This window comes from Scyliorhinus torazame, chromosome 27, assembly GCF_047496885.1.
Source record: "Scyliorhinus torazame isolate Kashiwa2021f chromosome 27, sScyTor2.1, whole genome shotgun sequence".
Taxonomy (NCBI): domain Eukaryota; kingdom Metazoa; phylum Chordata; class Chondrichthyes; order Carcharhiniformes; family Scyliorhinidae; genus Scyliorhinus; species Scyliorhinus torazame.
This window is the reverse complement of record NC_092733.1, coordinates 5,419,177-5,446,910: the sequence shown is the minus strand read 5'-3', so window position 1 is coordinate 5,446,910 and position 27,734 is coordinate 5,419,177. Positions and strand designations below refer to the sequence as shown.

The 27,734-nt window shown below is 47.7% G+C and overlaps 1 long non-coding RNA gene across 3 annotated transcripts; it reads right to left on the bottom strand.

Annotated features, from left to right (window-relative positions):
- Positions 1 to 514: 514 nt before the first annotated feature.
- On the bottom strand, positions 515 to 27,734 carry LOC140403143 (uncharacterized). 3 transcript variants are annotated; one of them, XR_011938258.1, is made up of 3 exons: positions 25,638 to 27,734; positions 12,391 to 12,490; positions 515 to 2,010 (listed from the first exon to the last, which is right to left on the bottom strand). It is a non-coding gene; the product is annotated as an uncharacterized lncRNA (long non-coding RNA). The 3 variants fall into 3 exon arrangements; XR_011938260.1 differs by lacking the exon at positions 25,638 to 27,734 and adding an exon at positions 12,611 to 12,694; XR_011938259.1 differs by lacking the exon at positions 25,638 to 27,734 and adding an exon at positions 12,611 to 12,694 and having other exon boundaries at positions 12,401 to 12,490.

Sequence of the window (27,734 nt, the reverse complement as noted above, 5' to 3'; positions counted from 1 at the left end):
CGGAGATTCGCACGGATGATCTCAGGAACGGTAGGCCTAACATACGATGAACGCCTGAGGATCCTGGGATTATATTCATTGGAGTTTAGGAGGTTGAGGGGAGATCTAATAGAAACTTACAAGATAATGAATGGCTTAGATAGGGTGGACGTAGGGAAGTTGTTTCCATTAGCAGGGGAGACTAGGACCCGGGGGCGTAGCCTTAGAATAAAAGGGAGTCACTTTAGAACAGAGATGAGGAGAAATTTCTTCAGCCAGAGAGTGGTGGGTCTGTGGAATTCATTGCCACAGAGGGCGGTGGAGGCCGGGACGTTGAGTGTCTTTAAGACAGAAGTTGATAAATTCTTGATTTCTCGTAGAATTAAGGCTATGGAGAGAGAGCGGGTAAATGGAGTTGAAATCAGCCATGATTGAATGGTGGAGTGGACTCGATGGGCTGAATGGCCTTACTTCCGCTCCTATGTCTTATGGTCTTAAGTTCAAGTAATGATCAATAACTCAATACACCAATTAGTAAGATTCAAATCAAAGCACATTTATTCTACACAGTAATCGCTACTCATGCATAAATTCTACTTCTAAGCTACTTCTACAACTAACAGGCCGATACTTAGCTTCGGACTGGCCCACCAGGTCAGGGGAACAAATGGCCTTTCGTTCGGGTTCTGAGTCTGTGGGATTCGAAGTTGGTATGGATTGGTAGCTAGGAGCGCCTATCTCGTAGCGAGCGTTGACTTAAGACTCACTGGATATCGGCGGCAGTTGCACCGGTCACTGGCAAGGGTTGGTTCGCGTTGCTGAGTGACCCGGTCAAGAAGAACGATTTGAACTTGGGGGCTTAACTTTATAGTCCCCAGGGGCTTCCCGTCTTTCGGGGCGGACCCTGTACCTGGTTCCACGTGATTGGACTTCGTTCCAATCGCTTGGTTCGATTTCTCCAATACTGGAGCGGTTCCCTGATCGATGGGCGGTTTTAAGGTGCCCGTTAACCTCTTTTGTGTTGGCTCCTGCTGGCGCCGGGGAGTCTGGCTTAGCTTTGTTTATCCCAAATGTTTCGATTGTTCCCGGGGATCGCTCATTAGTATGTAGATGGCTGCTACATTATTATGCAGATGGCTGCTTGTATCGATGCTGTCTGGGCTTTTGCAGAGTTTAATACACAGTAACTTGCACCTGCTAGTTTCTGCCTGTGTTGGCTGAATTTCCCTTCAGCCTTTGCTGTTCTCCATTTTAAATCGGGACTTGGCCAACCCAGGTGGCTACACACCCTCCTTGTGATCCTAACGCGAAGCGTGAAGGATCACATAACTGCGTTGTTTTTCATTCCCTGACCCGGCGAGCACTCTTCAATGGCCTCTGCACTGACCATAACTATGCAAAATTTTTTTAACTGACAATTCTGAGGGGCGCTATGTCAAACAGGGACATGCATTACAAAACAAGAAAATCGGAACCTCTAACTATCCGTAATAAACTACACTCACTCAAACATTTCATCACACTAAGTTCCGAAACCATACAAACAAAATCATAGCAGTATTATACACATTTTCTGGCTTGGCAGTCAAGCTCAGGATTGTCGAATTGCTCATGAACATTTCTTTATTTACAACAAATCGCAAACGAATGCTCTTTATTATAGATCGCAGGGGTCAGGGGTCTGGTCATATCCGAAAATAGGGGATCTGATCCTATATACTGGGGTTCGAGCGCAGTAGGCTCTCCTTCTCCAGTTTCTCAGACGAATAGTCTGCACGATGCAGCAGAGTATCGCCAATACTAATAGGGATTCTATCAGGTAGGACAGGGAGTAACCAGGTTATAAACCTGTCACACCAAGATGGTGTGGTGTCGCTTGTGACTGGGCTCTGGGTACTGTGGGGAAGTGAATCATTCATGCGCAACCAAATGTCCATTAGGGTTATGAGCCACACGGAGGATGTCCTCATGGTTCTTCTTCTTTCACTCTTTTCTTCTCTTCTCTTCTCTGGTCCTCGAGCTTCTGGAGTTCTGTGTGATCAAGCATAGTGTCTGTTACTATCTTGGTTTAATATCTTGTATGATATCCTGTCTGTCCTTTAGTGCTAATTACTCCCTTTATAATTGGTCACTATGTGTGACTCCCTCATTTTTTTTTCAGAAATCCGAATTTCAGGACAAGACACACTTACAAATGCTGAACCAGTGTGAGCCATCTCGCAGGCTGTGCGATTTACCATCCAAATGTTTAAGGATGTAAATAGCATAAGGTTGGCAACCTAAGGGTCACCTGAAAACAAAACAAAACTTTTTGAACAAAACTTGCCGAAATGAGGTGTGTATGGGCACGCGGGTACGATTTGGATGGAGTCCCCGGGTAGGACGGCGACCAATGCCGTGTGTGCCCTACCCGAGCGTAGCTGACCAGAGGGGGGTTCCTAGGCAGGGCGGGTCCCAATGCCGTTTCTCCACTGCCTGAGCAACCGACAAGAACGGGCAAGAAGTGTAGTCATCGTGGGGGGTTGCCGTATTGGTTCTCCCCTTGAACCAGAAGGGCAGTAATGAACAGGGGTCTGTGTATCTGTCGACAGACGAGTTCCGCTGAACTGGCGTCTGGGACATTAACAAATCTCTGCGGACAAGTTCTCAGAGGTTTCGGCCAAAAGGGCGTGGGGCTGTGGGGAAAAAAAATTCCGGTCTAACATACAACATTGAACAGTACAAGTACAAACAACATCAAACATGCTGCAGGTTCCATCAGAAAGGACACCGTTTTCTCCCAAGCGGTTCCTTTTAAAACATCATCTGGACACCTCAGTTATCGGTTGCGAACAGGGTCGCAAAGGGGTTCTCGTTTTGGAAGTCAGACTCAAAGTCATCATCTTCTCCTGGATGCCAAACTCTCGAGTGTATCAGGGCTGATAGGGCTGCATGGTGTGATTTTGGATCGCTCTCGTCGTTCCGGACGAGTCTGTACGAATTATCCCGGTGCCAAAAGGTGGTGTCTAGTTCTGTGGGGACGGAATCGGGGTCGTCATTGTAGGTCGGTGGTCGGTATTGGGGTCTGTTTAGGAAAGTGATCGTGAAGGGATCACTCGAATCGTGGTCGGATTCGCTGGGTGTGGGTCCGGTTGCATGGGGATAGTAGGGAGGCGTGCTGTGGCTATTGTCCGAGTCACAGTCGTTGTCGCTGCTGCTGCAGTCTGTGGGCGTTCCGGGGCGGAGTGTATATTTCGGGGGTGGAGTCGAGGTTGAATCCGTGGCTGGGTTGGACGTGTTGGGGGATGGTAGGGTTACGTTGGCTGTGGGCGGGGCGTGGTCTGCTGCGTCGAGCATGACGTGGTGTGCGTGGTTAGACTGTGTTCCATATGCCTTCAGCTGGTTGATATGGAACCACGCAGTCTTTCCATTAGGGTACTTCATTTTGTAGACGGAAGGGCTTACTTTGTCCGTAATGGAGTACGGACCCGAATACTTTGGTGACAGGAATGTGCTGGGGTTGTATACGGAGAGCATGACTTGCTGTCCTACACTGAACTCAGTCGCATGCACTGTCTTACCGAAACAGGCCTTGCTCTGTTACTTTCTTGTGCCCAAATTTCACTGCGGCTGCCAGCTGAGCTGTTTTAACATTCTCCACTAATTGTTTGACTGCGTTCTCGTGTGTGAGGGCCGTCACTTTGGGGCTGGTCAAATCTAATCCTAATAAAAATTCTGTACCTTTCATGGGGCGTCCGGTCATGAGAGTGTGTGGGGTGTAACCTGTAGATGTGGAAACCGTATTTCGCAAAAACATCAGCGCAAAGGGGAGGACTGAGTCCCAAGTGGTGTTGTTTTGCTGGACCATTTTTCTGAGGGTGGATTTTATGGTCCGATTCATGCGCTCCACGATACCACTTGACTGGGGGTGGTATGCAATGTGGAATTTTTGGGTAATGCCAAATATTGTGAGGACGTTCTTCATGACACGTCGCGTAAAATGGGAACCTTGGTCTGATTCAATGCTACGGGGGAGTCCCCATCTCGTGAAGATGTGGTGGGTTAAAATCTTGACTGTGGTCTTTGCCGTGTTAGTTCTGGATGGGAATGCTTCCACCCATTTTGTAAACGTGTCTATCACCACGAGTACATATTTATAACCATTCCTGCAAGGGGGCAATGGTCCTATATAATCAATCTGGAGGTTAGTCCAGGGGCCATTAACGGGTCGGGTGTGACGGAGCTGAGCCTTTTTGGCGTACCTGTCCGGGTTGTTCTGGGCACAGATAAGGCAATTCTCAATGTAGTGATTTACATCGTCCTTTAAACTCGGCCACCAACAGAGCTGCCTGAGGTGGGATGCAGTGGGATCGATTCCCTGATGTCCATGACTGTCATGGAATAAACAAATTAGTTGATTCCTGTCCTGTTCAGGAACCACATAAAGAGTGTCTTTTGACACCACACCGTCATGTGTGGTCAGAGCATTTTTAAACCTCTCATAGGGGGCTGGATAGTTTCCTTTCAAAATCTCCCTGAGATTGCTGTTCTGCTTCTGGGCCTGCATTAAATCCTCGATATTAGTCTGCGAGACCTGAACTGCATTCACTGGTGCGCTTTCGGGGGGTGTCCAAAAATATCCGTGCCTGGAACCTGCTTTAGCCAGTGCGTCGGCCTTTACATTTCCAGGGGAGGAGGAACGATGGTGACTACGAACTTTGACTATTCCAAAAGTCCTGTTCTGTGCTCTCTCTAAAATGTGACGGAGCAATGGGGCTGAAGGGAGGGGCTTTCCGTCTGCGGAAACAAATCCTCTTGCTTTCCACAGCGGTAGGAATTCCGTAAGGCTGTTGCAGACATAGAGGCTGTCCGAATATATGTCTGCTGGGCTGGGGAAGGAATCTGGGTGTTCCACTATGTATGCGATGGCCGCAAGTGCTGCTGCCTGCGCGCCTAAGTGTCCTGGAAGTTTTATTGCTATTTCTTCTAGGGCGCGTCCCTGCACGTCCTCAATGTAAATACCGCATCCTGTTATGCGTTTCCCTTCTAATATTGTGGAAGATCCATCCACATATATCCTAATGGGTTCGCATGTGTCTGTGTGCTTGGGGCTCTGGGGTGAACTCCCTATCTTTCTGGGGGGTGTTTTCGCAATAAAGGGGCCTGTGTTGTGTTGTGGAGAGATAATTTCACATTCATGGGGTGTTCCGGGGTACTGTAGGTTATCGGCTAAAAAAGTGTGGGCCTTTGTCCTTTTAACAGTGATGTCCCGTCCCTGCAAAAGAAGGGTCCATCTGGCTGCTCTTATCTGACTAACTTTACTGTCCTTGAGTCATCCGTCCAGTAAAAGTTGGGTGGGGGTGTGTTCTGTGAGGATTGTGATGGGGTTCACTCCGGTTATGTACAAAAAATACTGTACTGCCCAAAAAACTGCGAGCAGGTGCCTTTCACAGGCTGAAAATCCCTGCTCCACAGCATCTAAAACTCTGGAGGCGTAAGCCACGGGCCTTAACTGTTTGTGCCGTTCCTGAAGGAGCACGGCCGAAATGGTGCGGTCTGTGCTTGCTACCTCTATCGCACAGGGGGAAAGCGGGTCTGGAATTTGTAGTGCGGGGGCTGCTATGAGTGCTTGTTTCAAAGAGTCCATAGCATCCGTATGCTGCGGAAGCCATTCCCAGGCGGCTCCTTTCTTTAGGAGGTGAGAGGGGTGCTGCCTTGCTGGCGAAACCGTCAATGTGGTTTTGGCAGTAGCCAACCAGTCCTAAAAACGACCGGAGGGCTGAAACGTTCTGGGGGAAGGGGCAATTTAGCGATCGAGTCAATCCTTTTGTGCTCGATCTCGCGTTTACCATGCGTTATAATTGTACCCAAATATATCACCTTATTTTCCAGAATCTGGGCCTTTTTGGGGTTAACTTTACATCCAATTGCTTGTAGGAGTTCCAGGAGTTCGGACAGAAGCTCAATGTGCTCTTCCTTGGTGTCTGTCTGCAGTAGTAGGTCGTCTACGTACTGGACCAGACATTTGGGGCGAGAGAATTTGGCTAAACCATTTGCCAGCTGTCGGTGGAAAATGGAGGGGGAGTTGTGGAATCCTTGTGGCAGGCATGTCCACGTGTACTGCTGTGCTTTAAAGGTGAAGGCAAATTTGTCCTGGCACGCCTTTGCCAATGGAATGGACCAGAATCCATTACTGATATCCAAAACCGTAAAGTATCGGGAATTGAGTCCCTGCTTGAGCATGATCTCGGGACTTGTGGCTACTGTGGGGGCTGCTGCGAGGTGATTTTGTTGAGTTCCCGATAATCAATGGTCAGTCGCCATGATCCATCGGGCTTTCTCACTGGCCAAATCGGGGCATTATTAGTGGAGGCTACTGATCTAAGTACGCCCTGCTCTAATAAGCTGTCGATTACTTTTGCGATTTCTCCCTCTGCCTCTTGGGGGAATCCATATTGTCTTTGGGGTCTAGGGTCAGGTCCTGTGATTTGTACTGAACCAGTCATCCGGCCACAGTCGTGTTTGTGGGTTGCGAATGCTGTCCTGTTCTTTTGTAACACTGCCCTAACCTGCTTGTCCGTGCTAATTGTCGTCGGGTTAAACCAAAATTTGCCTATTGCGCTAATTTTGTTGGCGTATTCTCCTATTGTGAGCGTTGCGGGGGCTCTTGCAGATTTTGTCATTTTCCAGACACACTGGTTGACTGGATCAAATGATAGGTTGTGGGAACTCATAAAGTCTACGCCCAAAATGTGTTCTGCTGTGTGGGGCAGGTCGACTAAAACTATGGGGTGCTTGGTGGTGATGTTGCCGATTTGAATGGGTACAAGGGCTGTGATGTGTCCCTGCTGTGAGTGGCCTGTAAAGCCGCTGAGGGTGATAGTGACTGTAGTGGGCCACGTGTCCTTTTGGAACATGGTGGAGGAATTTATTGAGGTGCGGGACCCTCCTGTGTCCCAGAGAAACTCGATGGGCTGTCCCCGTATTTTTGCTGCGACTACCGGTCGTCCGGACCTATCCCAAAGGGTGTCGCAGACCCAACTGGGGGAGCCCGAACACCGTCAGTCTTTTTATGGGCTCTGTCTGATTTTTACTTAGAGTGCCCGTCTGCTGGGCTCTCTGTGGCTTTCGTGGGGCATTGCACTCTTGCAAAGTGTCCCAACTGTCCACAGTTGTAACACTCCTGTGACTTTTGTGGGGGGCTGTTCTTGCTTTCATTTACCCATGCGGGGTTCTGGTGTGTTTTAACTGCTTGTATGTCTGCTTCTGCCTGCTTTTCTTCGGGATTTTTAACTGCGGGTTTGTTTTGTACAGACTGCTCCCAGGCGCGGGACAATCTTTTTACTACCCATTTCTCATTATGAGCCTCCTCTGAGGGATCATAATTCGCACAAGCTTTTTGTCCTGTTTTTGTGGCATGGGAGATAAGGGTGCGGGTCCATTTGGCCATGTTGTCTGGGGACAAATGGGCGCGGTCTAAGTCTCCAAAAACTGCTGCAAAATGGATCCACAGGCGTCCAGCAAACGCTGTGGGGTGCTCGGTTTTCTTTTGCTTGCATTTATTGAGGCCATCTACGGGGACACCCCGGTTATACCCGATCGCGTCTAGGACCGCGGTATGCATTTCTGCAAGGGTGCCTCCTCCTACATTCTGTGGGTCGGGAAGGGCTGCTACGACCGAAGGGTCTAAACTCAAAACTGTGAGCTTTACGTGCTCTCGCTCATCCAGGCCGTACATGGTCGCCTGCTGCTTTACTCTGGCAAAGAAGTGGTGGGGGTCTGAGGTGGGAAGGAACGGTGTGATTTTTTTCGCATGCGTCCCGTAATTGGGTCACTGTTAAGGGGGTGGTGTACAGAAATTCCGTATCATCCGATGTGGCTGTGCGGTGGGTGGTTACTGGATTCATTGGAGCCTGAACTATCTCCTCTGTGGGGGCTTGGGGCGCTTTTGCTTTTGGGGCTTTCCCTGCGCACATGTTCCCTGAACATATCTCTGCGCTGTCTCATCCAACTCTTCCCAATCAGAGCCGTCTTCCTCATCTAATTTTGCTCCAAAGGTTTCCTGGAATTCTTTTTGAACTGAAAGCAGATATTGCAGTTCTGCAATCTGCTTCCGGCACTTTGCGTGGTCTAGTGAGCTTTGTCTTTGTTCCGTGGTGGCAGCATGGAGTGCTCTTAACGCTGCCTTCAGGTCACTACACTGCCTCTGCAATGCTTCTACCTGCTTCTCGGTTTCTTCACGTACCAGGACTGCACGTTGCGTGTCCTGATAGGCCTTTTCATACTGGGACTGGAAGTTGCTTAAGTGCGCCAGATAAGACTGGTGTGCCCGCGTGGCATCATCTACCTCTCCGTCTTTTGCTGCCAACTTCGTCCTTAACTCTAAGTTCTCTCTTTCTACCTCACTAACACCGACCTTGCTCATTCGATGTATGCCTTCTATCTCTTTCCGGAGCGTCCTAATGACCTCCTCTGTGCCTCACAATTGTGCCAAGCAGGACACGATTGCCATCGGCTTGCAAGCTTTTCCTAAGCTCTTCTTGTGAATCTCGCTCAGGTTCTCCCACCAAGTATGTCCTATACTCCCGGGACCTGTTTCCTCGTTGTTACAGAATTCGCTCCAAAGGGGCCATCCTTTCCCTTTGAGGTACTTCCTGATTTCTTCCCATATGGGACATTGTCCTACTCTACTGCTGCTGGTCGCTGTGACCGCAAATTCTTCTGGGTTCATGAGGCATTGCATTGCCTGCATTGCCATCTTTCTTATCTGAATTCTTCTTTTAAATTTGGAACAAGTACACTAAGGCGGTGCTGTAGTTACTGGTACGGCTTTCGCTAATTTCCGAAATACAAACTCCCGACAGTTTTGTCGCAACAAAAAAAATCTATCAGTTTTACCTTGTAGCCCTGTTAGTTACGCACACATCTAACACACTTCCGAATTATGAGGATTGATCAGAACTGCTTGAACACTTGTGGTTTTCTGTTCCCAATTGGATCTCTAATTCAAATTTCTGGGTTCTCCCGGAGTGGTTAAGCCACTTCTAGTTCGGGTCCCGTCAGATGTCGCCAGTAATATGTTGCTAACTTTTGGTTGGTTCAATTGGCTCGGTTTTATAACCTTTGCTCTCGAGTCACCAGGTATTTTTATGATACCGCCACAAGGTTCAAGTAAATTGTGAACAGTTGTGGGCCCAACACTGATCCCTGAGGGACACCACTAGCTACTGATTGCCAACCAGAGAAACACCCATTAATCCCCACTCTTTGCTTTCTATTAATTAACCAATCCTCTATCCATGCTACTACTTTCCCCTTAATGCCATGCATCTTTATCTTATGCAGCAACCTTTTGTGTGACACCTTGTCAAAGGTTTTCTGGAAATCCAGATATACCACATCCATTTGCTCCCCGTTATCTACTGCTTTGGATACTGTTGGGGGGGAATGGCCTCTCAGGTGACAGCAGCAACAGCCAAATGTGTTGCACCACAGTTGGTTCTACTGCACAGGGGAGGAGTAAAAACTGTGGGAATACAATAGTTGTAGGGGATTCAGTTGTAAAAGGAATAAATAGGCATACCTGTGGCCGCAAACGAGACTCCTGGATGGTGTGTTCCCTCCCTGGTGGTAGGGTCAAGAATGTCTCAGAGCGGCTCTGGAGGGGGAGGGTGAACAGCCAGTGGTCGTGGTACACATTAATACAAACAACATAGGTAAAAAAGGGGATGAGGTTCTAAAAGCAGAATACAGTGAGTTAGGAAGTAAGTTGAAAAGTAGGATTTCAGGATTAGAACATAGAATATAGAACATAGAACATTACAGCACAGTACAGGCCCTTCGGCCCTCGATGTTGAGCCGACCTGTGAAACCACTCTAAAGCCCATCTACACTATTCCCTTATCGTCCATATCGATTTTCACACTTTCCAGAATTGCTAACACCTCCTCCTTATGAACCTCAAGCCCTTCTAGTCTAGTAGCCTGAATCTCAGTATTCTCCTCGACAACATTGTCTTTTTCCTGTGTGAATACTGACGAAAAATATTCATTTAGCACCTCTCTTACCTCCTCGGACTCCACGCACAACTTCCCACTGCTGTCCTTGACTGGCCCTACTCTTACCCTAGTCATTCTTTTATTCCTATATATCTATAGAAAGCTTTAGGGTTATCCTTGATCCTACCAGCCAAAGACTTCTCATGTCCCCTCCTGGCTCTTCTTAGCTCTCTCTTTAGGTCCTTCCTAGCTAACTTGTAACTCTTGAGCGCCCTAACTGAACCTCTTGACAAGTGTTTCAACTGCTTTAGTAAACCACGGTTCCCTCGCTCGACCACATCCTCCCTGCCTGACAGGTACATACTTATCAAGGACATGCAGTAGCTGTTCTTTGAACAATCTCCACATTTCCATTGTGCCCAACCCCTGTGTTTCCTCTCCATCCAATGCATCCTAACTCTTGCCTCATCGCATCATAATTGCCTTTTCCCCAGATATAACTCTTGCCCTGCGGTATATACCTATCCCTTTCCACCACTAAAGTAAATGTAATCGAATTGTGGTCACTATCACCAAAGTGCTCACCTACCTCCAAATCTAACACTTGTCCTGGTTCATTACCCAGTACCAAATCCAATATGACCTCGCCTCTCGTTGGCCTATCTACATACTGCGTCAGGAAACCCTCCTGCACACATTGGACAATATCGGACCCATCTAAAGTACTCGAACTATAGCGTTTCCAGTCAATATTTGGAAAGTTAAAGTCCCCCATAACAACTACCCTGTTGCTTTCACTCATATCCAGAATCATCTTTGCAATCCTTTCCTCTACATCTCTGGAATGTTTCGGACGCCTATAGAAAACCCCTAACAGGGTGACCTCTCCTTTCCTGTTTCTAACTTCAGCCCATACTACCTCAGTAGACGAGTCCTCATCAAACGTTCTTTCTGCCACCGTAATACTGTTCTTGACTAACAATGCCACCCCTCCCCCTCTTTTATCACCTTCCCTGACCTTACTGAAATATCTGAACCCCGGCACCTGCAACAACCATTCCTGTCCCTGCTCTATCCATGTCTCCGAGATGGCCACAACATCGAAGTCCCAGGTACCAACCCATGCCGCAAGTTCACCCACCTTATTCTGGATGCCCCTGGCATTTAAGTAGACACACTTTAAACCACCTTCCTGCCTGTCGGTACACTCCTGCAACTTTGAGACCTTACTCATGACCTCACTATTCTCAACCTCCTGTATACTGGAGCTACAATTCAGGTTCCCAATCCCCTGCTGAACTAATTTAAACACTCCCGAAGAGCATTAGCAAATATCCCCCCCAGGATATTGGTACCGCTCTGGTCCAGATGTAGACCATCCCGTTTGTAGAGGTCCCACCTACCCCAGAATGAGCCCCAATTATCCAGGAATCTGAAACACTCCCTCCTGCACCATCCCTGTAGCCACGTGTTCGACTCCTCTCTCTCCCTATTCCTCGTCTCGCTAGCACGTGGAACGGGTAACAACCCAGAGATAATAACTCTGTTTGTCCTAGATCTAAGTTTCCACCCTAGCTCCCTGAATTCCTGCCTTACATCCCTATCCCTTTTCCTACCTATGTCGTTGGTACCTATGTGGACCACGACTTGGGGCTGCTCCCCCTCCCCCTTAAGAATCCCGAAAACACGATCCGAGACTACCAGTGCCACATGATAGTCAGAGTAGAAATAGCAGGACATATATCGGATGAATACACGGCTGAAGAGATGGAGTGAGGGAGAGGATTTCAGATTCCTGGGACATTGGGACCAGTTCTGGGGTGGTTGGACGAGTACAAATTGGATGGGTAACACCTGGTCAGGACCGAGACTGATGTCCTAGGAGGAGTATTTACCAGAGTGATTGGGGAGGGTTTAAACTAAAAAGCAGGGGGTGGGAACTAATGCAAGGAGTCATAAGAAGTGAAATCAGGGACAAAATCAAAAGACAGAAAGGGGAATAAGAAAAGTGATGGGCAGAGAAATCAAGGGCCAGAATCAAACAGGGCCACAGTAAAAAATAGTGGGAATGGGGCAAGAAATATACAAAAGTCATGCCTTAAGGCTTTGAGTTTTAATGCACAGAGTCTTCACAAGAAAGTGGATGAATTAATCATGCAAAAAGGTATAAAAAGTTGGCATTTCAGAGCTATGGCTTCAGGATGTTAGGAAAGAATTAAAGTTCCCTAGTGCTCAATTAGAATTTTAATTTTAATTATTGAATAGATCACACTTATTATTTGATAGACTGTTTATGGGGTGTATATGGCAGATGGTGGAATTTGAATTCAATAAAAATCTGGAATTAAAAGTCTAATGTCGACCATTGTCAATTGTTGTTATAACCCATCTGGCTCACTAATGTCCTTTAGGGAAGGAAATCTGCCGTCCTTACCTGATCTTACCTGATCTGGTCTACATGTGACTCCAGACTGATTCTTAAATGCCCTCAGGGATGAGCAACAAATGCTGGCACAGCCAGCGACGCTCACATTCTATGAACAAATAAAGAAATATATATTATATATATAATACCAACCTTGTAGAGTGATTTAGATAATCTTGGAAAACAAATGGCTGAATCCACGTGTAGATTGTCAAGATTGACTACCCACCATTGTGTTACCATGGGGATATGGTTTACGTCCTCGCCGAAGAAAAAACAAGGAATGGCCCTGGCATCTCCGCTCCCATACAAAAGCAAGATAAGATGCAAGGTATTCTCGGAATTGGATTTGGATCAGTTGGACTCAGATGAAGATTTGGATACATTATTAACTTTCATGGATAAAATTTACCAAAAGGATGACTTATTAAATGCATATGAGGCCTGGTCAGATTTTGACAGATTTAGAAAATCAGAGGATATCTCCATAGAAGAGTATTTAATGGAATTCAGCAAACTATATACTAGACTGCAAAAATTCTGCCTAGAAATCCCTCAATCCGTTGAAATTATTGGACTGTGCCACAGTCACAAATATGGATAGACTTATGGTTTTGACGGGAGTTATTTTGCAGAAAGTCACATCCTGTTAGAACAAAAGTCACAGGCTTTAAACAAGTTCCTGGGCAAACATTCCTTCCAGGCAGCATTCACGACATAAGTGGACTGATCAGCGATAATAAACACTATGGAAGACTTATGTTAATAGGATGGCGAGGTGGCATAGAAACAGGTTGCAAGTGTCAATACGAAAGAACATTTATAACTAAAAATAATGAGGATGACATGGGATTGCATGGTGGCACAGTGGTTAGCACTGCTGCCTCACAGCGCAAGGGACCCGGGTTCAATTCTGGCCTTGGGCGACTGCTTGTGTGGAGGTGCTCCGGTTTCCATGTTCAGACTAGGTGGGGTTTGAATAGGGTGTTTGAAACCAAAAATTAGACAGAAAACTGAAGAAGACGAGGGAGATATTGACGAGGGAGATATTATCGGATATTTTCTTAGTAATGAGAAGTTTCAGTCCAGTGATGAATGTGTTGGTTGCAGAGTCCTTCAATTGTGCCATATTAGACAGCATCAAAAATGTACATCGAAAATATGTGGAATAAACTGGTTGAAATGTTGCCTATTCTATAAGTGACGATTGGAACAAAGTTAAGGGTTTCACGGATTCACTGTTTCTGAGACTGTGGTGGACTGATGACTTGTTGGTACTGTAAAACACTACCACTGTAAAGACTGAGTCCAGACTCAATTTGTGGACTGTAAAAAGTTAAAAGAATTGTTAACTACTGTACAATATCAGTACTCAATTGCATGTAAAACCTTACAATGCTCTTACTATAATACATGTTTGTATTATAGTAAGGGAACCCGGCCCATCGGCGACGGTGAATCGCGGAGGCCCCGGAGAATAGAGGGTCAGGCCCGCTAATGATATGCCAATGGTGCTTAAACACCGCACGGCGAGCAACGCATTTATGCCATTTTCGGAGTGCCGGAGGATCCTGATCTGGTGTCAAACCGGCACCTACCGCGATTTTGGCATTGGAGGCTATTCTCCACCCAATCGCGTTTTGCGATTTCGGCATCAGCCAACGGTGAATCCTGCCCAAGGAATTTGGAAGTTCCACGAGTTTCAGATTTGATGGTAATATCCTTAAATCGCTGAAAAGAGTGACTCCTTGTAAAATCACTGGAAGCAATCATTTTATTAGCACGGATGTTGTATTCAGTGAAATACCTTTACTATTAAGCCAACCATCGATGAAGAAAGCACATATGAAACTTGACATGGAAAAAGACGAGGCCCTCTTTTGTAAGGGCCCCGAAGAATCCAGTTTTAAGGATACAAAATAATAACGTTTATTTACTATAACAATATATACATAACAGTAGCAGTAACTTCCCTTGCTACCTTCTCCTTCCTCCTGGTTCCTGGACTGGCCAGCTTATTTATAGTAGGAGTTTCTCCGCCCCCCTCATTGGGGAAGTTCATACTCCCATAGGATTGCGGGATAGTCATTGGTCCCCAGCCAATCGTCAGTAGGCAGGTTATAACAACCCTCCCCCCCAAAGTCCAAGGAATCCACCGTAGGCCCTGGCGAAGGAAGGCGTCGAACTCGTTTGGCCGCAGGCCGGACGCCATTTGCATGCGGCGCTGGATCAGGCGGCGTATAACGAGACGGAGACCGGCGCTTCCGTGATGAATGGCGCGGTTGTACATCCACGGCCTGTGGACCTGAGGATTCCCACTCTGATTCATCCTGTGTCTCCATCTCGGAGTCAGAGTCTGCTGCCTCCGTCATGTCAGCGTCTCGATCCCCATTCGGTCCCGTCACGACCTGCGCAGGCTTCGAGTTAGGCACCAGTGGAAGATTTGGAGGACTACCTTCCCTTGTTTCTGGTCTTTGCCGCTGTTGAACTGAGCTCCGGGGGCGGGGAATCTTTTGCGGGGATGATCTTCTGGACCGGACGTGGTCTACATGTTTTCGCTGGAGATGACCCTGGGCTTGCACTTGGTACGATATAGGGCCCGTTTGGCGAAAGATTACACCAGGAACCCATTGGGCACCACCAGCAAAATTCCGCATGAATACTGGGTCACCGGGCGCAAACTGCCGAATCGGACGATGCCGAGACAATCCCGGTCCCTGCCGTTCTTGTGTGCGGCGTACTTTTGCGCCAATGTCCGGGAAGACCATACTAAGGCGGGTGCGAAGTCTCCGGCCCATTAGGAGTTCTGCGGGAGCTACCCCAGTCACCGCATGGGGGGTGGTCCTGTACGTAAACAAAAACCGAGCCAGTCTCGTGTCCATTGATCCGGAAGACTGCTTCTTTAGGCCTCTTTTGAATGTTTGCACTGCACGCTCTGCCAACCCATTTGAAGCCGGGTGGTAAAGGGCAGTGCGGATATGGCGGATGCCGTTCGTCTTTGTAAACCTAGCAAACTCCTCACTCGTGAATGGAGTGCCATTATCCGTGACCAGCACCTCGGGGAGGCCATGCGTGCTAAATGATAAACGCATTTTTTCAATTGTTGCGCAGGACGTTGTCCCCTGTATCTTATGCACCTCCAGCCATTTGGACTGGGCGTCAATTAGTAGAAGGAACATGGATCCCTGAAAAGGGCCTGCAAAATCTGCATGTAAGCGTGCCCAAGGCCGCCCTGGCCATTCCCAGTGATGTAGGGGCGCGGCCGGCGGAAGCTTCTGATGCTCCTGGCAAATGGAGCAGTTTTGGGCCACCTTCTCAATGTCGGTGTCGAGGCCTGGCCACCAGACATAACTCCGGGCCAACATTTTCATCTTGGTCACGCCCGGATGCCCAGTGTGCAAGTCTGATAATATCAGCTCCTGGCCTTTTTCCGGGACAATCACACGCGTCCCCCACAAGAGGATGCCGTCTTCCACGCTGAACTCTGACAGCTTGGAGGAAAATGCCCGCAACTCGCCTGGGAGCTGTCTATGCTGCCCACCATACAGGACTATGTGCCGAACCTTTGACAGGACTGGCTCCGTCTGGGTCCACTCACGGATCTGTGATGCCGTGACAGGCAAGGTGTCCATAAAATTTAGGGTTGCGACCACCTCACCGGTCGTGGGGGTCGACATGGGGCCGGTTGATAAAGGCAATCGGCTCAGTGCGTCGGCATTTGCTATCTGCGTACCTGGTTTGTGCTCCAGAGAATACTCATATGCAGCAAGCAACAAAGCCCAGCGCTGGATCCGTGCAGAAGCAATGGGCGGTATTGGCTTATCCTCTCTGAAGAGTCCCAGCAGGGGCTTATGATCAGTCACGATAGTGAAATGGCGGCCGTACACATACTGGTGGAAGCGTTTCACTGCCAGGCCCTCCTTCTCGATCTGCGCGTACTTTTTCTCCGCTGCAGTCAATGTACGGGAGGCGAAAGCTATCGGTTGCTCGGCCCCGTTCTCCATCTTGTGGGACAGGACAGCCCCAATACCATACGGGGATGCATCACATGTGACGAGCAAAGGCTTTCCCGGATCATAGTGGGTTAGTAACCCAGACGACGACAATTGTTGCTTTACCCGCCGGAAAGCGGTTTCTTGCGGCTGACCCCAAACCCAGGTGTGATTTTTCTTTAGCAGCAGGTGTAAGGGGGCCAGCGTAGTTGCCAGATTGGGGAGGAACTTCCCGTAATAGTTTACGAGTCCGAGAAAAGAACGAAGATGCGAAGTGTCAGTCGGGGTGGGGGCATGTTGAATTGCACGCACCTTCTCTGCGACGGGGTGCAGACCCTCGCGGTCCACCCGATAACCTAGGTAGACTACTTCTTTTGCCTGAAATACGCACTTTGTGTGACGTAAACGGACTCCAGCCTCCGAAAGGCGTTTAAGAACAGCCTCCAGATTTTCCAAATGCTCTTGCTCCGACGTCCCTGTAATCAACACGTCATCTAGGTAGACAGCCACATGTGGTAAACCTCTCAAAATGCCCTCCATAACACGTTGAAAAATTGCGCAGGCAGAGGATACTCCAAAGGGCAACCGTGTATATTCATACAGGCCCCGGTGTGTGTTAATTGTTACATATGGTCGGGAGGCAGGGTCCAGCTCCAACTGCAGGTAGTCGTGACTCATATCTAATTTTGTGAATGAGAGTCCGCCTGCAAGTTTCGCGTAGAGATCCTCTATGCGAGGCATTGGGTATCGGTCGAGTCGGGAAACTGTATTCACTGTAAGTTTATAGTCGCCACACAAGCGAACTGTGGCATCTGGCTTCATTACTGGTACAATTGGTGCTGCCCAGTCAGCAAAACGGACGGGCCTGATAATACCCAAACTCTCCAAACGAGTGAGCTCCCCTTCTACCTTCTCGAGCAAAGCGTAAGGCATTGGGCGCGCCCGGAAATAGCGCGGCGTGGCTCCTGGTTCAACTTGGATACGGGCTACGGCCCCTTTTATTTTCCCCAAACCAGGCTGGAATACCTCTGGGTATCGTCCTAGCACCTCAGTCAACCCTCCAGAAACTGTTTGGAGGATGTGCTGCCATTGCAACCGCAAATGGCGCAACCAGTCCCGACCCAACAGGCTGGGCCCATGGCCACGCACTACGATAAGTGGGAAACGCCCCTCCTGGCGTCCATAAACAACAGGGGTCATTGTAGTTCCTGCAATGTCCAGTGGTTCCCCCGTGTAGGTGGCCAACCTGGCCTGTGAGTCAGTTAATGTAAGGGTCTGTATACCCTGCTTGATGCGGTAGAATGTCCTCTGGGCGATCACGGAGACCGCTGCGCCAGTATCCAACTCCATCTCCAGCGGGTGGCCATTGACCCATACTGTCACCTTAATGGGGGCCACACGGGGAGCTGCCACACAATGCAGCTGCAGGCAGTCGTCCTCCGTCTCCACGTCCTCAGGAGTGGTCGCCGCAGGTTCATCCACATGGAAGGTACGGCCTCTGGGCTGGTCCCAGTTACGGCCCCTGGGCTGGTCCCAGTTTCGGTCGGAACGACGGCGCCTCTGGCGTCCCCAGGACCGCCGTCCGCGACGGGGTCGGCGCCTACAAGTCTGACATGGACATGGTTCCTCATCCATTGGCTCTGGAGAAGGCTCCCTTCGGGGAGGAATGTCCGATGGCCACTGGCGTCGGTCCGGATGTTGCCTCGCCCAAGGTACCGCAGGAGTGCGGGGGGACGTTTTTGGGCGGAAAGGGTTGCGCCCCAAGGCATGCACTTCCATTCCCTGTAGCTCATGTACTCCTCGCTCTGTGCTCTCTCGGGACAAGACTATTTGTATTGCCTGTTGAAAAGTCAATGTTTGCTCCGCTAACAACTTTCTCTGGGTGGCCGCATTGTTAATACAGCAAACCAAACGGTCGCGTAACATTTCTGACAAGGTCTCACCATAGTCACAGTATTCCGCAATCCCGCGTGGCCTGGATAAAAATCGGCAAGGGATTCTCCAGGGGTCCTCTCAGCGGTATTAAACCGGTAACGCTGGACTATCGTGGACGGGGTTGGGTTAAAATGTTGCCCCACTATATTCACAAGTTCATCAAAAGTTTTGGTGTCCGGCGCAGCTGGGTACGTAAGGCTCCTAATCACCCCAAACGTATGCGGCCCGCAGGCGGTGAGCAATATGACCACCTGGCGCTCGTTTTCAGTGATATTGTTTGCCCGGAAATAGTAACGCATCCGTTGTGTGTACTGGTTCCAGCTTTCCAGCGCAGCATCAAAAACATCCAAACGTCCGTACAGAGGCATGGTATAATAGAAAACAACTTCCAACCTGTATCCAACAAAAATCCAGGGAGGTGGCTTCAGCAGTGTAGACAGCTATTCACTTTTACCTTCGTCGCCAGTTTTGTAAGGGCCCCGAAGAATCCAGCACGAGTTTTAAGGATACAAAGAAATAACATTTATTTACTATAACAATATATACATAACAGTAGCAGTAACTTCCCTTGCTACCTTCTCCTTCCTCCTGGTTCCTGGACTGGCCAGCTTATTTATAGTAGGAGTTTCTCCGCCCCCCTCATTGGGGAAGTTCATACTCCCATAGGATTGCGGGATAGTCATTAGTCCCCAGCCAATCGTCAGTAGGCAGGTTATAACACCCTCGTAGTTGAAAAAACTGTGGACTTATATTTAATAATCTTCATTGTCACAAGTAGGCTTACATTAACACTGCAATGAAGTTACTTTGAAAATCCCCTAGTCGTCACATTCCGGCGCCTGTTCGGGTGCACTGAGGGAAAATTCAGAATGTCCAAATTACCTAACAGCACGTCTTTCGGGACTTGTGGGAGGAAACTTGAGCATCCGGAGGAAACCCACGTAGACTCAGGGAGAACGTGCAGACTCCGCACAGACAGGGACCCAAGCAGGAATCGAACCTGGGACCCTGGCGCTGCAGACTTCAGGAAACCTCCCCCGAGAACGAAAGGGAGGGTTGACCACATTGCCAGATGTCTGGACGTAGACCACGTAGTAGTCAGGGCCACCAGAACCAGCGAAGAAAATGCCGTCCAAGGCAGCCGATGAGGTCACCACGAGCCAACTCCTTACACATGGCCCCATCAGAAGATGACAATATGATGTAGTTGAACTGCACCACGGCCCTGAAAGTGGCGATGATCTGGGTCACATTGCAAATGAATGGGCATCCTCTGGCGATCGAGATGAACACATAAGCTGCTGTCTCCATTGTGGACCAACAGACTTTTCGGCAGCTTCAAACAAGGATCTTACCACTAACACTGTGAGACACCAGGGCCAGCTTGGCAACCTATACAGCCGAACTGCTGAGCATTGTGACACACGGACAGCAATCGGTCAGGCTACCCTTAGTCGTGGTACAGAGATGGTGATGCAATGTATTAGAGCATGACTGGTTACGAGTCCTCCGTTTTGGTTAGCAACATATTTTCTGGTGGTCATCGGAAACTTATATGAAGTCCGGGCAAGTACCCTGAAGTATTTCAGGAAATCTGGGCAGAATAAAGGGGGCCAAAGCTCGTAAATACGTGGATCCAGAGGCTCAACCCAGAACATTTTGGGGAAAGGCCTGTTCCCTATGACTTACTCACCAAAGTTGATACAGAGCTGCAATGTCTAAAGGATCTGGGAATCATACGGCCAGTACAGTTTGCGGAGTAGGCCGCACCTGCAGTACTGGTTATGAAGCCAGACAAGTCTGTCGGGATTTTGTGGAGATTACAAACTCAGGGTGAACAGGGCTTTGCACCTGTTCCATGCCATGGTGGAAGATTTATACGTGAAGCCGTCTGGAGAGTGTTCCTTTACAAAGCTTGATGGGATCCATGCCTATTTGCAAGTGGAACTGGGTTCCGCATCCAGGAAATACACAGCTATAAACACAGATAGAGGGTTGTTTGAGTACATCCACTGCTGCTTTCTCACCATGGGAATTCTTATTCCATAATGCCCCTGGGGGAGATCAGTCAGTGATCCCCCGTGTTCTTTGTGAGGGTTAATATAGGTATGTTAACCTTTAATGAAGGGGATTTGAGTAGAGGAATAAAAGTATATTGCTGCAATTATATAGAGCCTCGGTCAGATGCACCTGGAATATTGTGCACAGTTTTGGTCTCCTTACCTAAGGAAGGATGTATTTGCCAAAGACAGAGTCCGAAAAAGATTCACTTGACTGATACCTGGGATGGTGGGTGAGGTTAATTAAACTGGGCCTGGAGTTTAGAAGAATGAGAGGTGATCTCGTTGAAATATATATATTCTTACAGGGCTTGATAGGGTAGACACAGGGAAGTCTCAGAATAAGGGGCAGGCCATTTGGGACTGAGATAAGGAGGAATTTCTTCACTCAGAAGGTAGTGAACTTTTGGAATTCTCTACCCCAGAGGGCTATGGAGTCTTAATCATTGAGTATGTTCAAGATAGTGATCGATCGATTTCTTGACAGAAATGACATCAAGTGATAGGGGATAGCACAGGAAAACAATGTTGAGGCAGAAAACATGATTTAATTGAACGATTTGAGGGGCTGGATGGCCTACTCCTATTTCCTATATTCCTATGAACTCTGTTGTGAAGCTGGAGTGCCAGAGGAGGTTTAATATGGAAAAGTTGGAGTAATAATGGGAGAGCGGTTAGTTGTTAGCCATTGGGAGCTTAGAATTATAAAAGAGCACCAATTGATCAGTAACTATTGAGCTTATGTCTTTCTACATTGTAAACCTGAAGGGTATTATCAAATTGTCTTTCCCTGAAGCATCTTAATTGAATAATTAGAACAGCCGAATAGGGTTGGAATAGTAATCTGCTGTTCCCTAAATTCAAACTGTTAGGATGCTGAATGAGAACCCTGCTATTTTCAATTTGTAAAACTGTGAGGAAATGTTACTGCACCATAGGAGTGATAACGCTGGCAGTGAGGTATATTTTATGTTAAAACAAACTTAAATTTAATCATAGAATTAACCACATTAACAACAAAGAAAATGCTTCAGAGTTAACAGTTACAACAGTTGAGGACTTCCGGTGGCACCCTCGAGGAAGCAGGTCGCAGGTCGGATCGCTCCCGCCGCGATGGGCAAACGAACCTGTTTCACAGGATATTTTCAGGGACCTGACGACCTGAATCAGTGGAGGAGATGAAAGGAAGAGGTTTTCCCCCCGGGGTATGGACAGTTGGACCAGAAGTGGTCGAGTGGAGCGGCAAAGGTCGAAGTAGGAGCAGCGGGGACCCCAGACCTGGTGGCGAAGCATGGTGGACGGCAGGGACCAGGGAGCGGAGGCTCACTGGCCAAGGGAGCAACAGATGGAGTTTTTTAGGAACTGCTTCACTGAACTGAAGACGGACACGTTGGACCCGATGAGGGCGGTGATGGACCGAATGGTCGAGGCGCAGGCGGTCCAAGAAAAGGCGCTAAGGGAGGTTGAGGTGAAGCTCTCCAGCCAGGCGGACACGGTAACGGAGCTGGAGCACGAGGTGGAGGAGCTGAACTCCCGCCAGAGGAGGATGCAGGAGCAGCTTGAAGAGCTGGGGAACAGAGCCAGGAGGCAGAACCTGAGGATCGTTGGCCTCCCCGAGGGCTGTGAGGGATCGGATGGGGGTGCATACATAATGGGTATGCTCGGGGCGCTGATGGGGCCGGAGACCTTCCCCCGACCCCTGGAGTTGGATGGGGCGCATTGAGCCCCCGCAAGGAAACCCAGGACGGGCGACCGACCGAGGGCCTTGGTGTTTCGCTTTCACCGGCTTGTCGACAGGGATCGTGTGCTGCGATGGGCCAAGGCGGAGAGGAGCAGCAGATGGGAGAACTGCGAGGTGCGCATCTACCAGGACTTGGGAACGGAGCTGGCCAAGAAGCGTGCAGGATTCATCAAGGTAAATGCAGCCCTCTACAAAAAGCAGGTGAGGTTTGGAATGCTGTATCCTGCGAAGCTTTGGGTTACGTTTGAGGAACTCCATCACTACTTCGAGACACCAGAACAGGTTTGGGCCTTCATTAAAGAGAAGCTGGGCTTGAACTAACGGACACTTAGTTTTTTCAGTGCTCTACAGTGGCGGCGGTCTAACCTAGCTTGTTTTGACTAGGAATGGACTTTTATTAAAAGAAGAAGCTGGACTTGAACTAAAGGACTCTGGGCTCACAGAGCTTTTGTGTGGCGGCGGTCTGTTAAATTATCCTGTACTGTAATGTTTTAAGATTGTTTTCAGCCTGGACAGAGAGCGGGGACTGGAGGGCGCACTGCTTAGGGTGATTTTGGGAGATTGCAACGAGGGGGGGGGGGGGGGCCCTGCAAGGGGGGCCCTGCAAGGGGGGCCCTGCACTTGGTATCTTTTGGCGGGAGATCGGGGCCTCTGATGGGGGGATGGGCTAGGGACTGGTTAAGGGACTTGAAAGGGCACAGTGAGATACAATCAGGTTAATGGGTCCTTGGTGTGTGGGGGGAGGGCCCGAGCACTCGGGCAGGAGACAGTCAGGCGCCAAGGGCAGAGGTCAGCGTAGCTAGCATAGGTCAGGGGGCACCAGGGAGAGTAGGAGAAGGGACGGGCTAGGGCCAAGCGCAGGGCGGACCTGGCAGGTCAAGCCGCCGGGGGGGGGGGGGGGGGGGGCAGCCGGGAAGGAGAGCAGAGAAGACTTAAGTGGGCAGGGGGGGCGGGGTGGGGTGGTGATCAGGGATCCCCCGGGGGAGAAAGTCGCTTGCAGGGAACAGCGTAGGAAACCGACAGCAGCAGCACCCGGGGGGGTGGGGTTAGAGCCACATTAGTTTAGTTGAACATGTGGGGCATGGGCAAACAGCTGATAGGGGAAATGCCTTATTAATATGTTTATTCTTTCCCACTGTTTGTTTTCAATATGGTAAGGCTTTTGTATATGGCCTTTTTTCTCTGTAAATGTTACAAATCTGTTTTAAATAAAAAAATTGCAAAAAAAAAAACAGTTACAACAGTTATTAAGTAAAAGAAGAAACATCAACTTACTTCCTAAACCTGCCACTATATTCTAATTAAGTGAGCCCAATATATATTAAATACCCCTCATGAATAAAGTTAATGACCAAGTTTCTAATCGCTTTTCTCTGTGCACAATCTTTGGAGAGGGAAACTTTCAGGACCAAATTGAAACACCTCTCTTCAGATTAGAGTTCTAGGACCTACTGACTCTTCAGACAAACCTGGCTCCTCCCATCGCCATCTGTACCCAAAGCATAAGGCATTCTTGCAAGATGTCCCTTGACTTGTTCAGCCAGGACAAAACACAATACCCCTCATAAATGATTTACACCCCAGGAGTCCATCAAACCTGAACAATATTCCAGTAGCTTGCTATCTATAAACAAGTAAATGGTTCACAAGATTTATTAGCAGAACACTTCACCTGCAAATCAATTATTACCTTGTTTTTATGACACCTCAAAAAGGGGAAAAGGTTAGGTCGGGTTGCTGGGTTGCGGCGATAGGGGGGGCCTGGGTTTGAGTGGGGTGCTCATTCCGGGTGCCATTGCGGACTCAGTGGGCCGGGTGGCCTCCTTCTGCTCTGTAGATTCTGTAACATTTTGGCTACATACGTGCCGTCCCCGCACCTTCAATACCTTTGGGCATTCCCACGATCCTCAAATTTTGCCTTCTGGAGCGGTTCTCCAGATCCTCCACCTTTTCCTTCAGCCTCTTCTGGGTCTTCTGCATCACCCCCACCTTGGCCACCAATGAGGCCAACTGCCCCTCGTGCTCTCTCACCACTTCCTCCACTTTCTGGGTCACCCAGCCCTGGGACTCCAATCTCTGCTCCACTCTCTCGATCCCTGCTTTAACCGGCTCCACCACTTTGGCCAGGTCTTCCAGGGCTTCCTTCCTCTGCTGGCTGAACTTAGCATTCAGAAATTCCACCAGCTGCACCGTTGACCACTGGGCAGGCAGAACAGCCCTTTTGCCCTCTGCCATCTTAACCTATGGTGCACCTCGAAAACTCACCTGTCCCAGCAGCTCTTTTCTTATCGTCCCAGTCCTAGTTTGTGGATCCCAGAGGAGTTACGCCTTCTGCACGTACTCCTACACCTCTTTCCATCCAAAAACTCATCCTTCAGATGGGAAAAGGACAGAAAAATACCACCTAGAGGGGGAGCCACCAAATGTGCGACTGCTCATGCTATAGCCGCCACCGGAAGTCCCCCTCTGCAAACTTCTGAGAATAATATTTTCTTTATGATTAGGTGACAAGAGGGGGAAATATTATTATCCTTGAAAGAATACACAATACCGTAGATGAGGTCTGACGAATACCAGAAAGAAAGCTGTGGAAGAGTGTTGAATGGGAAGAGGGATTAAGTAAAACTAATATGAAGTAACTCTTTAAAGAAGAGGGATGTCCTTGTATGACCTTTTGTCAATGTATACTCCTTTCTATATAAAGATACTAAGCTAACCATAAAAAGCAAATTCCCTTGCTGAGAAAGAGATTACCCCCAAAAATGCCCCTGGCCTGTAAGCAACATTTGCAATGTTAATTTCAGGGAGCATCCTAGAGTCACTCCATTTCAAACCATGAGAATGTAACCTCAACTCAGATTAAGATCTGCTTCTGAGTTGTAGTTTTCGGGGAACTGCAACTAGCTAAGATAGTAGTAGCCTTTCCAGTCTGTAGCATTGTTTCCTAGCAGGTTCAGGAGCAGCTCTTGGGCTTACTTGGCATCACATCCATCAATATTTTCAGGAAGCTGCTCTGGGTCTGTAAATCATATCATTGGAGTGACACAATAAGGAGCGAAACACAACTCAGGGCTTCCATATGGTGGTAAAAATTAATGCAAAACTAAAATTTCTCCCTGTAAAATTTCCTTTATTTATGATAACATAATTGTTACTTCTTTTTCACCAATTCTAACTTCCCATTATCATTTTGAAATGGTTGAGTACTTTCACACTTATTTGAAAAACTTTACTGGTATTTGGGATGTCCTCAGCAACGTTTGGGCCATCTACAATCCACAGGTTTAGAAGTTAGTGTTACGCCAGGGCCACTTTACAGAGTCTGAATTTGGAAGTAGATTGGGTGCCACAGCCCACTTGACTCTGAAAAGAAGACTACCCTCACCAAATCCTAATGCTGGATTTGGACTTTATTACTGTTGTTACTGTATGTGAGCAGAAGCCAAACACCACCACACCTTTGTTGCAGTTACAACAATTGAAAGCTTACATTCCATGATTCTGTTGGTTTTTCCAGTGATTTCCTACCTGTTTTTACTTGTCTTCAATGAATTCCCCTGCTGATCAGATTTAAACAGTTTTCAAAAGGCTCTGCATATTCTTAATGCTTCTCTCTGTAAACTAAGAGGGTAACAAACAGAGCAGTGTTTGATTTGGTGAGGGAGGAATGTTAGTCCAATATCAACAGACTGAATTCCAAAACAATCAAAGATACAATCAGTAAACTCTCTTATCAATATGTCTGTGTCCCAAACTCGAGTCATTTTCATAACTGTAAAATTACTAAGCTTGAATATTTCAGTGAAGTTTGAACAAATACATTGGCTTGTATCCAGAATGCTCCATACTTAATTCATCAAGAACCATGGATCTTTCTCCCAACAAATACATTAATGATACAGAGAAATGCCACTTACACTTAGGCTCTATATTTTGTAGATTGCATTTTTTCTAACGTTTCTTAAGCGTCACAAATCAGAGATGTATCCTATATTTATATTTAATAGAAATGTATTGATAGAATTGTTCTGCACTATACAGAATATTTACAGGTAATAAAGTCAAATACTGGGTTGCTGGAAATCTGAAATTAAAAACATAAAATGGAAATACTGAACAAGTCTGACAGCACCAAGAGTCATTGTTCTGGTTCATGCAGGAGAAATAACTGGTTGGTCAAGATACTGGGAGATGTTTAGCTCCAATGGTATTTCAGTAATAAAAACTGGCAACCAAAGCCTTGACTTCTTCAATTTCAATTTTACTGTGTTCTACAATCACTTCTCATTCAACACCACAGTTAGGTTTAGGGTTAGGGTTATATATGTGTGCAGTCTAGCACATATTTTAATAAAAATTGCCGTTATCATTTTTGATCCATGGATGATTAATGGACTTGTATCTTTAGGTCAAGCAGCAGAGAGAATGAGGAATTCAGAAGTTACAGGGAAGAATACTCTGTTAGCCTCTGCTAGTTTGAACAGCTTCAGACTTTTCGGCACCAGAGAGCGAGAGAGATGGGGTCGTACTTGGTTTGATTGATTGAACCAAAAGACCGTACTCTGCCCAGTAGCAGGTGATGATTGGATCCTATCCCAGGGGAATTATTTTCCGAGTCCCAAGGAGTTCAGTTTGACTCCTGGAAGCACAGGGACAAGGACTCTCTCGCTCCTCTGTGTTTTCTCCAGAAAGGCTGTGGGTGCTGTATTTCTGGACCTGCAGAGAACCTGAATGAATGAATGTACAGTAGAACCATTACAGGCTGCAAACAAAGACCAGGACCCAGTCTCTCTCTCAGAAAGGCTCTGAGTGCTGTATTTCTGAAAGCACGATTTTCATAGAGTGGAAATTCTCCTAAAGGGACTTATTGTCTATGTGACACTCTCCTGGGTGCCTTTAAAATTTCAGTTAGGATCCTGAATACAAAAAATGCAATATCTACTACCTCTACTAAGGCCAATGTCTCCGCTGCCAATGTACGTTTTACCATTCTTCGTATCCATTTAGTTTTCCATGCCAAAGGGCCACATTTGCATTTTTCCCCAGGAGAAAATTTATAAAACCTCCCACTCTCGAAAAGCCAAAACAGAGATAATCATAAGATGTGTCACTTAAAAAATCATTTTCAGTTGTCTAATATCACCTAAAGATGGGAATATCAAAACATGCTTCTCCAATTTTAATTTTGCGAATGTTTTGTTTTCTTGAACAACTTCTTCAACTTTGGGATTGTTCATTTTGGTGCTTAGTTCTAAAACATCAAAACTGGCATCCGGTCTTGTTTGTCTACCTAATCAATTCAGCAACCCAATTAAACTTCTTTGTCCCTTTCAGAAACCACTGTATCCTTTTGTGAGGCTCTACCAAGAGTAATTGCTATGGGGTTAATATTCTCCAAGTAATGCTGCTGATGTAAAGTGACATGTGAATCACTCTGCCTGATTTTTAACCCAATATATTAAATTCGCCAGAGGGCTGACTTCCAATCTTGAACTCGGTTTTAAGCCAGTTAATAAAAGTATTTTCAAATTTGCTACTACCACCCCACAAAAAAACTTTCACATGCATCATGAAGATCTCTGAAAGTTTCCCTCCATGGTGCCGGAACTTCCCAGTGCTTCCTGA